Consider the following 12,500-nt stretch of genomic DNA (forward strand, 5'->3'; position numbering starts at 1 on the left):
CTTTTCTGTCCTTTTTCTCTCTCTTATTCCCTCTCTCCGTTCGCATTCTTCGCCAGTTCGTGTGTTTCGTCCTCCCATTTCCTCTCTCGTCCGATCCTTGTCGTGGTCTCGCTAGCTCCTCCGGGCAAGTGTTCTGAAGTCCTCCTGCTGTTCTGTAACTAGATGAACTCTTGCATACGACCAAGGGCGTTTCCACCCCGTGATACATATATTTACATATTCATACTTAATCTTCTTTCATCTTTACCTTTTAAATGTGCTTTGGATATTCGCTTATCTTTTTTTACTAAGTCATATAGATAGTATATCAAATTTTACATTATTTCTTGTTGTGTAAAGATTATGTATGTTATTAATTGAATAAAATCCTGCTTTGCGTTTGCTTTACAATCTAACCTGAAACCAACATGAAGTTCGGGTACTCACGCTCGACCTCGGAGATGAGGACGACCTCTCTGCCCTCTCCCTTCCCGGGGAACTCGTCGAGGTCGGAGGGAAAGGCAGTCGTGGAAGACGAGGTCGTCGTCGTCGTCGTCATCAAGTGGGTCGTGGTTGTCAATATTTAGTCAGAGTGATTTCGCAAGGTCCTTGTCGCCAGGCCGAGCATATTTGGGATTTCCAAGGGCATTGCACTCAGAAATGTTGCAAGGGATGCCGCTTAGAAACCCCAAGTTTGCAACAGCGATAAGTAGTAGTAGCGGTTCAGTAGTCACGTTGGTGGTGGAGGTGGTTGGTTCACAGGTCACGTGATGATGATGGATCAGAGGTCACGAGGATTTGGTTGGTTGGTGATGGAGGTGCATGTAGGGGGGGGGGGGGGGACATGGTTCTTTTGGGTGATTGGTGAAGTCACGTGACGGGGTAGGGGAGGGGGGGGGGGTCGAGAATGGACGAAACTGAGTCACGGGAATGTCACTGAAAGGTTGACTCTGGGAGACAATGCGGGGCACCTTAGCCAAAGACTGAGATGGGGATTTTTATGATGCAACAAGATGAATTTAATCTAATCACTGTAAAATGAATTAAATCTAATCATTGTTTATGGAATTTAACTTTTCCCTCCTACTGAATGATATCCACGAAAAAAAATATCCTAGTCTAAAGTCGATATGCATAACGATGTATCTATTTACACTGAGAATCAAATATTGAAATTTCCAGGTCAACGGAACCGAGACGGACCAGCGTTCCTAAGTACCGGAAGCCGACCGACCACAGTAAGAGGTCACGGACTGGCAGTATCTTGCCTAATGTCAGAAGTTCATTGTCGCGACGGTCTGTGTGTGTGTGTGTGTGTGTGTGTGTTTGTGTGTGTGTGTGTGTGTGTGTGTGTGTGTGTGTGTGTGTGTGTGTGTGTGTGTGTGTGTGTGTGTGTGTGTGTGTGTGTTCGTGTGTGTGTGTGTGTGTGTACTCGTGAAACCGCTGTATCGTTCAGCTAGAAAAGTCAGTTTCAAAGCATCTTCAGTTTTTTTTTCTTTTTGTAACGGTGTTGTCACACGTACCAAGAAAGTTTTTTTCTCTCTCTCTTGGAAAGAAAGGAAATGGTTTCGGAAAGATTGCACAAGATTTCCCGCCAAAAGTGTCATTTTTTTCTACAGTCTAAGAAGAAAGAAACACTCTAAAGTAAACGCAAACTCCCAAGAAAGTCTGAATAATGTGGAAGAAAAAAGAACTGTCTTGAAGAATCAGAAATCAGAGAGATTGCGTGTGTTGTTTGCAGATACCCGTAGCACACAGGTACAACACAGTAGTACAGAGAAGGAATTTTAAACGCGATGGTTAAGTGTACTTAAGTCTGATGCCGTAAAAGAAGCCGCCTCGGGCAGAAGCAAGTGCAGCAAGGGGGAAAAAAAAAGATACTAGTTAGTGTGTGCGTTGTAAAAGGAACATGCTCAGTGACAGGTAAAGTGAAGGGAGTAAGAAAAGCATTCGTTTCCGTTCGACCAAGAACCAGAAACTTTCACACAAGTAAGACGAGATACCAAAGATGCAAGAAATGAAGTGAGACAGACAGACAGACAGACACAGAGGGAGGGAGGGACGGAGAGAGGGGTGGAGCTCAGACGTCCACCCGCACAATATCGCCTGCATCAGGAAGGGTGTGGTGGCTGTGGCGACTGGCCGAGGCTTGGGACTTAGCAGGCCAGTAGGGCCCTCCACCGCATGCTCCCACTGTTTCTACTAAGACCCACACCCTGGCCAGCAACACCTACACACCGCTGCAATACTACACAAGGTTAAATAGTGTGTAACAAAGATATGACAAGCCAAGTCTCGCCGTGGCAAGAGGATATGAAAGGCAAATGAATAAAAGTATCAATAATTATGAATAATGGATAGTAATAATAATTAGGAATAATGAACAGTAATAACAATTATGAATAATGAATAGTGACACTGATTTTGATTAACAATAACATAAAAAAAACAATAATAACAGTAGCAATGATAATAATGAAGAGCCAGTTGCTGTCTGGTTTCCACCTACGTATCTTATGAGACAAAATGAGAAAGTTTAGCGTCTCGGGAGGCTCTGACACTGACCCCTGGTAAGCCTCCCTCCTTGAAGGACCCGCAAAAACTTGAAGCCTTTTCCCGAGTCTACTTTTTAGCGGAGATGCAAAGTAGCGAATCGGTCGCGCCAGAGATCTATGGCAGGACTGGCGTGTGTGGTACTGAACTAGCTCCCTATATACTCACTGCACTAACTCTCTTCTGCTGTTTCTTTCTCTTTCTCTCGGTCCTCTCTCTCTTCGCCACTTTCTCTTCGCCTCCCCCCCCCCCCCCCCAACCTCTCCCTCTGGAGAGAGAGTATCTCGCTTTACATTCTCTCTCTCTCTCTCTCTCTCTCTCTCTCTCTCTCTCTCTCTCTCTCTCTCTCTCTCTCTCTCTCTCTCTCTCTCTCTCTCTCTCAGTCGGGCGTCTCAGCCTTATGCCGGACTTTCGAGGAATCGCCCATAAAATTATATTAAATATTAAAAAATGTGAGAATTTTAAAAATCAGAATGATATTCAAACCCTGACATTTTCCTATGTAAGTGACCTTGACTTTTAGACGCTCAAGTGATGACTTATTTTCACTTTTGTCTTTCCACCTTATACGGCCTCCGCGCCTGCTGGAAGATGGCCGTGGAGAGTGTCGATTCATCCTAATTTGTCCTCTGTGTTGTACTGCTATCTCTACGTGTTGAGAGGAAGTTTTTACATCACACACACACACACACACACACACACACACACACACACACACACACACACACACACACACACACACACACACACACCCACACACACACACACACACACACACACACCTACCAAGTGTCTGCTGGAAGGAAACTGACCTGAACTGATTGCTCAAGCTGCACGAAAACGAAATCTCAAAACCGTGACGTGGCTCCTTCGTGACCAAGTGATCTAAACCTCGATTTTAATTCGATTTATCCGAACAATCTTCCATCGCGCGAACAGATGAGCTCACATCGATCAAACTTACCTATCCACACCTACCGATTACACAATACCTTCGCTGAAAGGAGGACGATGCCGTAGACGATAAGGAACTCGATGCCTACTGCACTGGTCATTGTCTGTTTGGCGAGGCGCTCTCTGGGTGGAGAACAAGGAACCTCGCTTAAATGGCTCCCCCTCCAGGCACGCAGACACGCTGGCTGTCGAAGCACCTGTGGAAAAATGCACTTGTAAAATCACTCGTCTACTGCGGAGAGACAGGACAAAAGCATGGGGCCTCCTGCTGTCTAATGAGAGGAAGGATTATGGCGCGAAAATTGATGCAGGTGTACATCTTGTGCATAAAAGGGACGAAATTCGAAGAGAAGGTATTCCCATATCTATTAGCAAGATATACTGTATTGGAGAAAGATCGGAGACAGGTGTTCCGAACGTGATTCGAGGCGCAAGTAAATCCATTCGTATGTACGAGATACGACGTAAATGAAGCCTTGCTAATCTTCATGAAAAAAAAAAAAAAAAAAAAAAAAATGCGAGCTGCACACAAGCCCGGGGAGACGTGTTTTAGTATTCCGCATCCAGACGAAAAGGTTAAACCAAAAGAATTCGTTCAACCTCGCCCAAGATCCGCATGTCTCTTGCCCCCCCCCCCTCCCCTTCCTCTCCACCCCTCCCTCCCGCCTCTCTTTATCTAACAGACACAGACGCGCGTAAAATGCTGTTCACATCCACGTGAACAACTGGATACGAATAGCGCAAACGTTGTAAGTTCCCTGGGCAGGTGATTGCATTGTGTTATATAACAGAGAGTTTTGGGAAAAGGCGAAGAAAAAAGGATGGACTGGCAGAGGTAGAGCCATCAGCGACGTTGAAAGCCTCGGGTGATGGTAAATATTCGCTACAAATATTGCTAAGACGCAGTGAGCGCAAGCGAAGCATTAGGGGAGTGGCCGCTAAAGCAACTCAAAAACACGGATGTAGCTCTTCTTATTTGGCTAACGAACGGCTGATAAATTAGACGGTTTCACTCACAGATGCGAACACCACGAATGGAGAATCTCCGCGAAAAAACTCAAACTCATTTCGAAACGGGTTGCCGGCCACATGTTTTATTCACACGTTAATACTAATTCTCATTTTTTTTTTCTTTTTTTTTGTAAACTGAGCAGATCCTGTTGCTTATTCTGGATAAAAGATTATGTCAGTAAATATCAACTCACACGGGAGGATACAGATTGATTCCCGTGCAAATTGTAAACACTGGATACGCAACTTTTTTCTCTTCGCAAGAAAAAAAAAACATAATAAGTTGGCAGTTCCCAAAATGTTTAAATTAAAACGACTCAAGGCTTATCAGAAGTGAATGTTTCCAACGGACAAGTTTTTTTTCCTTCACTCTTTGTAAAAATTCATGTCGAAAGTAAAGTTCGCAGAAGTGACAACCAAGCCATTGATTCCCACGTTGGAAACACCTGGAGGCGCAATGGCTCCACTCCTGTAGCTTGTTTCGAATCCCGCTGCTTGTGATTCATCCACAAAGGGCTTCACGCTACTCAGTCAATGGGAAATGTGTTCCTGGTTAATGCATGATTAGCTTAACATACAAGACAAAGTTTAAACAAAGAGAAAATTCAAAGTTGTAACCAAAGGCAGTACTCGATCACCACCTCTTGCGGCATTGAAGTCGCCAATACTCACGTCGACGGTGTCTTTCAGGTGTATCGCGCGCACTCACTGGCCGCCTCGTCTTTCTCTTTTGTAACTAGATAAAAGCACAAAGTGTCTCCGCCGGTCACTGATCCACACACCGCAGCAGAGGAGCGGCAATCGGATAAGGCTAACTCTCAAGGGTTCCAACACAGGGCAGAAGACAGCACCAAGTCTCAATACACTATGTAAGACGAAAAGACCGCGTGGCTGAGTCAGCATAGAGCGACCTCGGACTCGGCAAGCAGTTCCGAGACAACCTTCTACCACCGCGCCACGCGACTGACTGACTGCTCACGGCGGTGACGCGAGGTTGAGAACAAACCAGTGGCGACCCACTTCCAACCCCTCCCTCCCCGCCCCCTCCCGCCCCTCCAACCCCCCTCCCTCTCGCCTCCGTCCTCCTCCGTCTCCTCCTCCTTACAGCCGCCTCCCGTGCCTAGCGACTCACTCCTCTTCCTCCACCTCCTCCTTCTCCCTCCCTCCGATTTCGAGTACCGGTCACTACACTCTCTTCTCGTTTCTCTGTCATGCACACGAGGAAATGGAAGCAGGCAGAGCAGGAGTTGCATGTGGGACGCCGCTGCTCTCACATACCGACTGAAGAAAGTTGCGAGAAAGTCAGCGAGACGGCCCACACAGCCATGTCTCTGACCCACATACCAACCAACCGAACTGCTCCATTTCACCTGCAGAACCAAGGAAAAGAAAACTTGCCACGCTGAGGTGCATTTCACATTATCCTCAGGAATAATTTAGCACACCTTTCTTCCACCTCCTGCTCTTCCCTCCCTCCCTCTTCCCCATGCTCTCCCTACCCCTTCCTCCGACTCACCATGACGTCGCGACGAAAGAGGAGGTAGGGAGGGGGAGGGTTGGGGGGGAGGGGGAAATGAGCCTCACCGTTACCCACGAGGGACGTGAGCGATGTCAGCTGACACCACCGTCACTAACAACACCACTGCCATCGCCGCCGCCGCTGGGAAGTAGAACAAAGCGCCTGCGGGTTTCCCCTAATTAGACACAAGCACCTTTCTCTGCGCCCCCTTTTGTGCGGCTCGAGCGATCCCTGCCTGACGCTGCATGACGCTGGTACGGCGCCGCGCCCCTTCGGTACAATTAACCCGGAAATAGGTTTTCTGGAGGAAGAAAAGGCACTCTACGGATACTCTCTGTCTCTCGCTTTTCCCTCTCTGGACTCAATGGAAACTCGATGCCTTCTCGGAGATCCGCGTCGGCCTGACCTGGAATCAGACTAGGCCACGAGGCTCGGGAAAAAGTATTGACACATTTCTCACAATAGCTGGATACTTTCTTCTCCAAAAGAGGAAGATGCTAAAAAATACGAGAAAAAAAAACAAAAAAAGATAAGACCTGTAAAGACACCCGGATGCACACACATCCAAAAATAAACACACGGATAATGATAATGATAATAATAATATTAATAAAAACTTCGCCGTAATATATATATAAACGCTATTATAATACCTCTGGAAAAAAAGGAGGAATCGAGGAAAAACACACGGAAAGCCAATCATGGCAAGACAAGGCAAGGCAAAGGTTGAGCGCGTAGACCGAAGCAGCGGAACGAGTGTATGGCGTGAATGCTGTGGAGGAGCTCGGATAATTAAACGTAATGGAACAGCTGTGGTGGGTACAACCGTTATAGGTGGAGGTGACGGGGATGAGGGAGTGGTCGGAAGGGGGAGGGCTAGGGAGGGGGAAGGGCAGGAAGTGGAGGGAAGAGGAGGGGGAGGGGAGGAAAGGGCTAGGAGGGAGGGTCGTGCTGCCCTGCCTTCGATCATGACAAAGTAACTGACTTGTCTTGCCCGATGATGAGGCTCCGGGCTGTCTACTGCACTCATTCATCAGGAGATTGACCATTTGTATCGGCTACTCTTGCTGGCGGTCGCACTCGCAGGATTTTTTTATGACTCTATTTTTATCAAGATTATTCGACGAGTGAGTAAGCTCGTTTGTACTTTTCTCAGGCGCTGGAAATTGGTAGAAACTGTAAATGGAGAGAATAATTGCAAAATAAGAAAATGACACTTGAAATTTACTTTATGAGAATTGGTTAAACAGAGAAATTGTACATCTTGCTAATGAATGGCTGATAATCACATCTGAAAAAAATGAATTTCCATTTTTCTATCGGTAAGAAAAAAAAACAACAACAACGAAATACTGAAAACCGATTAGAAATAAAAAACGTATCTTATAGAATGAAGAGAGAGAGAGAGAGAGAAAGAGAGCGAAGATGAGCTAAGAAAAGAAAGGTAAACAGACTAACCTAAAGATCCATCCAAACTCGAGAACAGAAACAGAGCGAAAGAATAACAGAGAAAGAGTGAAAGAGAAAAAAGAGAGAAAGAGGAAGAACAAATCAGAAGAGTGCCAAGGAGGAAGAAGGACTAGAGTATCGAGGGACTTGACCGACAGGGACCAGGGATCAAGGAGGGGGCGGGGGAGGGGACGGCACAGGGGAGGTGGGGCCACGAGGGGGGCGGGGGTCAGGGGAAGTGTGTCAGTGGCGACCTCGTGACCTACATCCTGCTGTGACGAGGTTTCTCTTGGACCCAAACACCCTGCTGGACCTCCGTGTGCCTTAGATTCTCTCTCTCTCTCTCTCTCTCTCTCTCTCTCTCTCTCTCTCTCTCTCTCTCTCTCTCTCTCTCTCTCTCTCTCTCTCTCTCTCTCTCTTTCTCTTTCTCTTTCTCTCTCTCTCTCGCTTTCTCGCACGCTCTCATAATCTCTCTTTATCTCACTTCCTTTACATAGATCATACATCTTTTATATTTTCCTCCCCTCCCCTCCCCTCTCTCTCTTCCCTTCCTCTCTTGCATCTTACTTTCACAATGAATCTCGGTTGCATATCCGGCTGTCGCATAACGGGACGCCTAATCGAGATAAGCCTCCCTGATTAACGATTGTCATGTGACGTGGGTTTAATATTCACTCATTCTTTCTCGTCTCTTAGTGATACGGATCTGCGGCTGGTCATTCTCCCCCGTAAGATTATTTCGTTTTGTAAGATCTACTTCTATGTTAGCTGTCTTGATGTTCTTATGTATAGGAAAAAGAAATCTCGCTAAGATAGCCTATTGAAAATGGTTCAACATATATTTCTCCTTTTAATCGTAAGGCTGTATTAGCCATTGTTATAACCAGCGTAAGAAACTTCCCGTTAGTGTAGTGTGGGTCAAATATCAGGAAAAATAGGTCGTTCAGACAATTATCCAAGTATGGTCGTCGTCTGTTTCCCTGAGGAATTTGCCTGCGTATTTCTTTTTTTTTTTTTTTTGAATTGTAAACACGCCACCACGGTAGAATTCACAGGAAATCTCCTATAAAACTGTAAGAATACGCAAGAGAAAACGGGCGTAGTACGTGAGGGAGGCACCTGTGAGGTACGGGGCCGGTGACCCTTGGGAATACAGGCTGTCACTTCCTTGTCAGACGTTTCACCCAATTATGATCTCTCCGCCGCGTATGAGACGGTTATGGCGGTCGATAAGGCTTGGTCGGTTTCGAAATCTTTGTTTTCTGCGGAGCAAGGGGGTTAGATTTCCCGTTTGGTATTGGATCGCCTCCATGTGGGGAAAAAAATATCTGGCCATAATCAGCGCAAGAACATCGGCCAAATACACATTCCAAACCTGTAAAAAAGGGGGAAAAAAAGACGATCGGAAGCCAAACCACTCCACGCCACACAAAGAAGCGCACAAACAAAACAATCGCGATGGGCGGCACGAGTGATTGTAGGTCCAACGCCAACACAAAGGAAAAGTCACCCGCGTTTTGTCATGGGGAAGCTGCTGCTGCTGCTGCTGCTGCTGCCGGTGCTGCTGCCGCTGCTGCTGCTGCTGCTGCTGCTACTGCTGCTGCTGCTGCTGCTGCTGCTGCTCCTCCTCCTCCTCCTCCTCCTCCTCCTCCTCCTCCTCCTCCTCCTCCTCCTCCTCCTCCTCCTCCTCCTCCTCCTCCTCCCTCCAATCCACTAACCCCTTCAAAATACACCAGACTTTCTTTTCCTGTATTGAGAGAGAGAAAAAAAACTTATTTTCTCCGTTTTGCTTCGTGTGAGAAGTTTCTCCCTGGCCCAAGCATATGATAACATATACATATATATATGTATATATATATATATGTATGCGTATGTATATATATATATATATATATGTGTGTGTGTGTGTGTGTGTGTATGTGTGTGTGTGTGTGTGTGTGTGTGTGTGTGTGTGTGTGTGTGTGTGTGTGTGTGTGTGCGTATGTGTATGTATATGTATATATATATATATATATATATATATATATATATGTATATATATGTATATTTATATACATATATGTATGTGTGTATGTATATATATACATATATATATATATACACACAGCATATACATGTGTTAAAACGACAGAGAGAAGTTTGAAGCGAGCGAGAAGCGCGGAGCCGAGGCGCGGAGAGCGGGCGTGAGGAGACAGAGCTTTCGATGACGAGACCGTTCGGCGTCGGTGATGCTTGGTCGGGTCACCACAATTAACAGGAAATGGGCGAAGAGCCGACCAGTTCCCGCCGTCACGCTCGCCACTGTGAACCTGTTCGAGATGCTTCTAGAAGTCTTGTCGTCCCCGCGGTCTTAATAGCGTCTGTGTTTATGTATTTATGCATTCTTACAGTCGAGTCGTTTATCAACCTTTCAACTGACCAAATATTTTCGTTTCATTTGTAAATTAGCTAAGGTGCCGTTCTGTCGTATCTTTACATTCTACATCCCCCTTTTTTTCTCGTGTAACTTAAGAAATCGGGAAACCCATCGGGAGTTGGGTAATCTCTCGCATCCCCGGGCCAGAGCGGAGGAGGCAGGGAAGGGGATATCGGATATCGGTCGGATTCGCGTCCTGGACAAATTCGGAGTTTAAACCTACATGGCCGTCTCTCCCTCCCTCCCTCCCCTTCGCTCTCTCTCTCTCTCTCTCTCTCTCTCTCTCTCTCTCTCTCTCTCTCTCTCTCTCTCTCTCTCTCTCTCTCTCTCTCTCTCAATCTAGCTATCTCTATGTCGATCTATCCACCCATCTATCTAATTGTCTGCCTATTCTCGTTTGACTATTTGGCTTCGGCAACAAAAGGGTGACACGTGGTCTTGAGCACGAACAAAATTTCAACTCAACTCGCGGCAGAATAATTTTCAACTTACGTTAGACGCATTTAAACGCAAACGATCCAGAACATATTAAGAAGCAAATAATAATGACCTTTAAACATAATTCTCGTTATAAAAAAATAACAAATAACTAAATAAACAGACAGATGAAAAAAAAAAAAAAAACGTAACACCAGATTTTCAAAAAAATCACACAATGCTCCGGTAACCTGTAAACGTAACATAAATGTGTGCCTGCATGTTCCCCCATGACTGCGGGTACGCTGAGCGGCCGCCTGCTCTGGATGTGAGCAGCCCGAGAAGTAGCATTAACCTGCAGAGTACAAGGCCACGATCAGGCAGGTAATGGGGAGGGAGGGCTAATGGGGGGGGGAGGAGGGCAAGGGGTCGATATACCTGCAAAAGGAGTGGATTGCAACGCGGCTCTTGCTTAAACAACGTGGCTTAAGAGTGCAACATTTCCTGCAATAATTTTGGCGTGATCCGTGTTGGAATTTGTACTTTGTTAGCTCTTAGACGCAGAGTGATTAATGAACGGGTTGGCGCACGTGTTTTCAAAGGGGGTTGGAGACAAAAGCCTTCGCGTCGGCCTCGTGGGGTTTGGATCATGTCTTACGCCACATCGATGTCACCGCGAAATAAATGAAATACAGAAAGCCAATAATGACGCGGTTTGGGCTGTGTGGGAAAGGGATTTCTGGTTAAATGGAACAAGAGAAAGAGGACGAGAGGATTTAAAGGAGAAAACTGCGAGGAGTGGGGAAGGAAAGGGAGGGGGAGGGAAGCGATGGCTGAGTGGAGGGAGAAACGGAAGGGTGGACGGGTGAGGATGAGTATAGAGGAATGCGAAGTAGGAAAGATAAGAGAGTAGATAAAGGTTAAATATTAGGGGAAGCCAGTGGGGAGTGGGGGGTGTGGTGTGGGGAGGGAAAGGAGTGTAAGATCGTACCATCAGGTTCGTTGGCCGGAGTTGAGGGGCAGCATAAAAAAAAAGAAAAAAAAAAGAAAAAAGGAAAAAAAGCGGCGTGCGAAGCCCCGGTTCACCAACCCGCTTCCCCCTCGTCTTCCCTCCTCCTTCTAGCCAGCTCTCGCCACGATGACTAGCCCCACGCCCTTTCCCCCCGCCGCTCCCCACGCCCCTCTCTCCCCCTCTCCACCAAGCACTTCATAATGGAAATCCGACATGGATGCCTTTCGAATAGCACGATGCCTACACATTTTCTTTGGACATGTTCTGCTATATCAGGCTCTTTCACGAGATCGGATATTAAGGTCAGAGCTTCAGAACAAAAAGCCCGCCTCGTCAGTTGCAATAGATGACTTCACCGCAGCGAAGGCCTCGAAGCTGTGCTAATCTGCGGAAGTGAAGTACGTTGGGATCTTAATCTCGGCGCGGTAATTACTGACCTGCGTGATATTTTGGCGACGGCAGGTGAACGTGCAAGCAAGCAAGCAGGTGAGACGTTCGACCACGCTCCCTCCCTCGCTGCTGGTCGTTTTACAAACTCTCACGCGCACACGTTCCGTAGCCCTTTGTACCCGTCCTCCTTCTCCTCCGGTTTCTTATAATCTTCACTTCTTTGGCACTCACCTCCTTGTTTGCACCTTTGGCACTAGGTCTGGGGATGCAGTCGGACCAGCGCCACCTGCGAGAAACGAAGGGATGGTGTGCGGCCGAGACGAGGCGGGAGACTGGACGAGTGTGTGTCTGTGTGTCTGTGTGTGTGTGGTTGGCGCTGGGGCTCGCGTGGGTGGTGAGTGGTGGTGGTGGAAGTGGTGGCGTCTCCTCACTGGTCATATACACCTGCCTTGCAACCTGCCCCTTACCTGACCCCCACCCCTCCTCCCTCTCCTCCCTCCCTCTCTCCACCTTTGCACACTATTGTCCCCTCCTCCTCGTCTTCCTTTTCCGACGCCCCATCTCCTCCTTTATCTACCTTTCCTTGTTTTCCTTCTCCTTCTCCTTAACCCTTCGCCGCCCCTTGCGAGCCTACCCCGCCTCACCGCCGTCACCACAACACCGATCCGACACCGCTCGTCCCCGCTGCGCTACGAGCACCGCCGCCCTCGAGCACGAGTCTCCCGCGGAGCGAGGAGTGAGGAGGAGAAGGAGAGCGCGAGTGGAAGAGACAGAAAACGCCAACTGAGTAAACACGTGGT

At 47.3% G+C, this 12,500-nt stretch overlaps 1 long non-coding RNA gene across 3 annotated transcripts in view; it reads right to left on the bottom strand.

The window, feature by feature from the left end:
- Positions 1-12,143, bottom strand: part of LOC125036589 — a 12,328-nt gene extending 185 nt beyond the window's left edge. The window contains exons 1-2 of one of the 3 annotated variants that reach the window (XR_007115908.1): positions 11,932-12,143; positions 1-3,683 (exon numbers count right to left, since the gene is read on the bottom strand). The exon at positions 1-3,683 is cut by the window's left edge and continues 185 nt beyond it. This is a non-coding gene — a long non-coding RNA (uncharacterized LOC125036589). Of the gene's footprint in view, positions 3,684-5,138; positions 5,513-11,931 lie in introns of those variants that run through there. The other 2 variants (XR_007115907.1, XR_007115909.1) reach the window with 2 other exon arrangements.
- Between the last annotated feature and the right edge of the window lie 357 nt (positions 12,144-12,500).

The sequence above is a fragment of the Penaeus chinensis genome, chromosome 21, assembly GCF_019202785.1.
Source record: "Penaeus chinensis breed Huanghai No. 1 chromosome 21, ASM1920278v2, whole genome shotgun sequence".
NCBI lineage: Eukaryota > Metazoa > Arthropoda > Malacostraca > Decapoda > Penaeidae > Penaeus > Penaeus chinensis.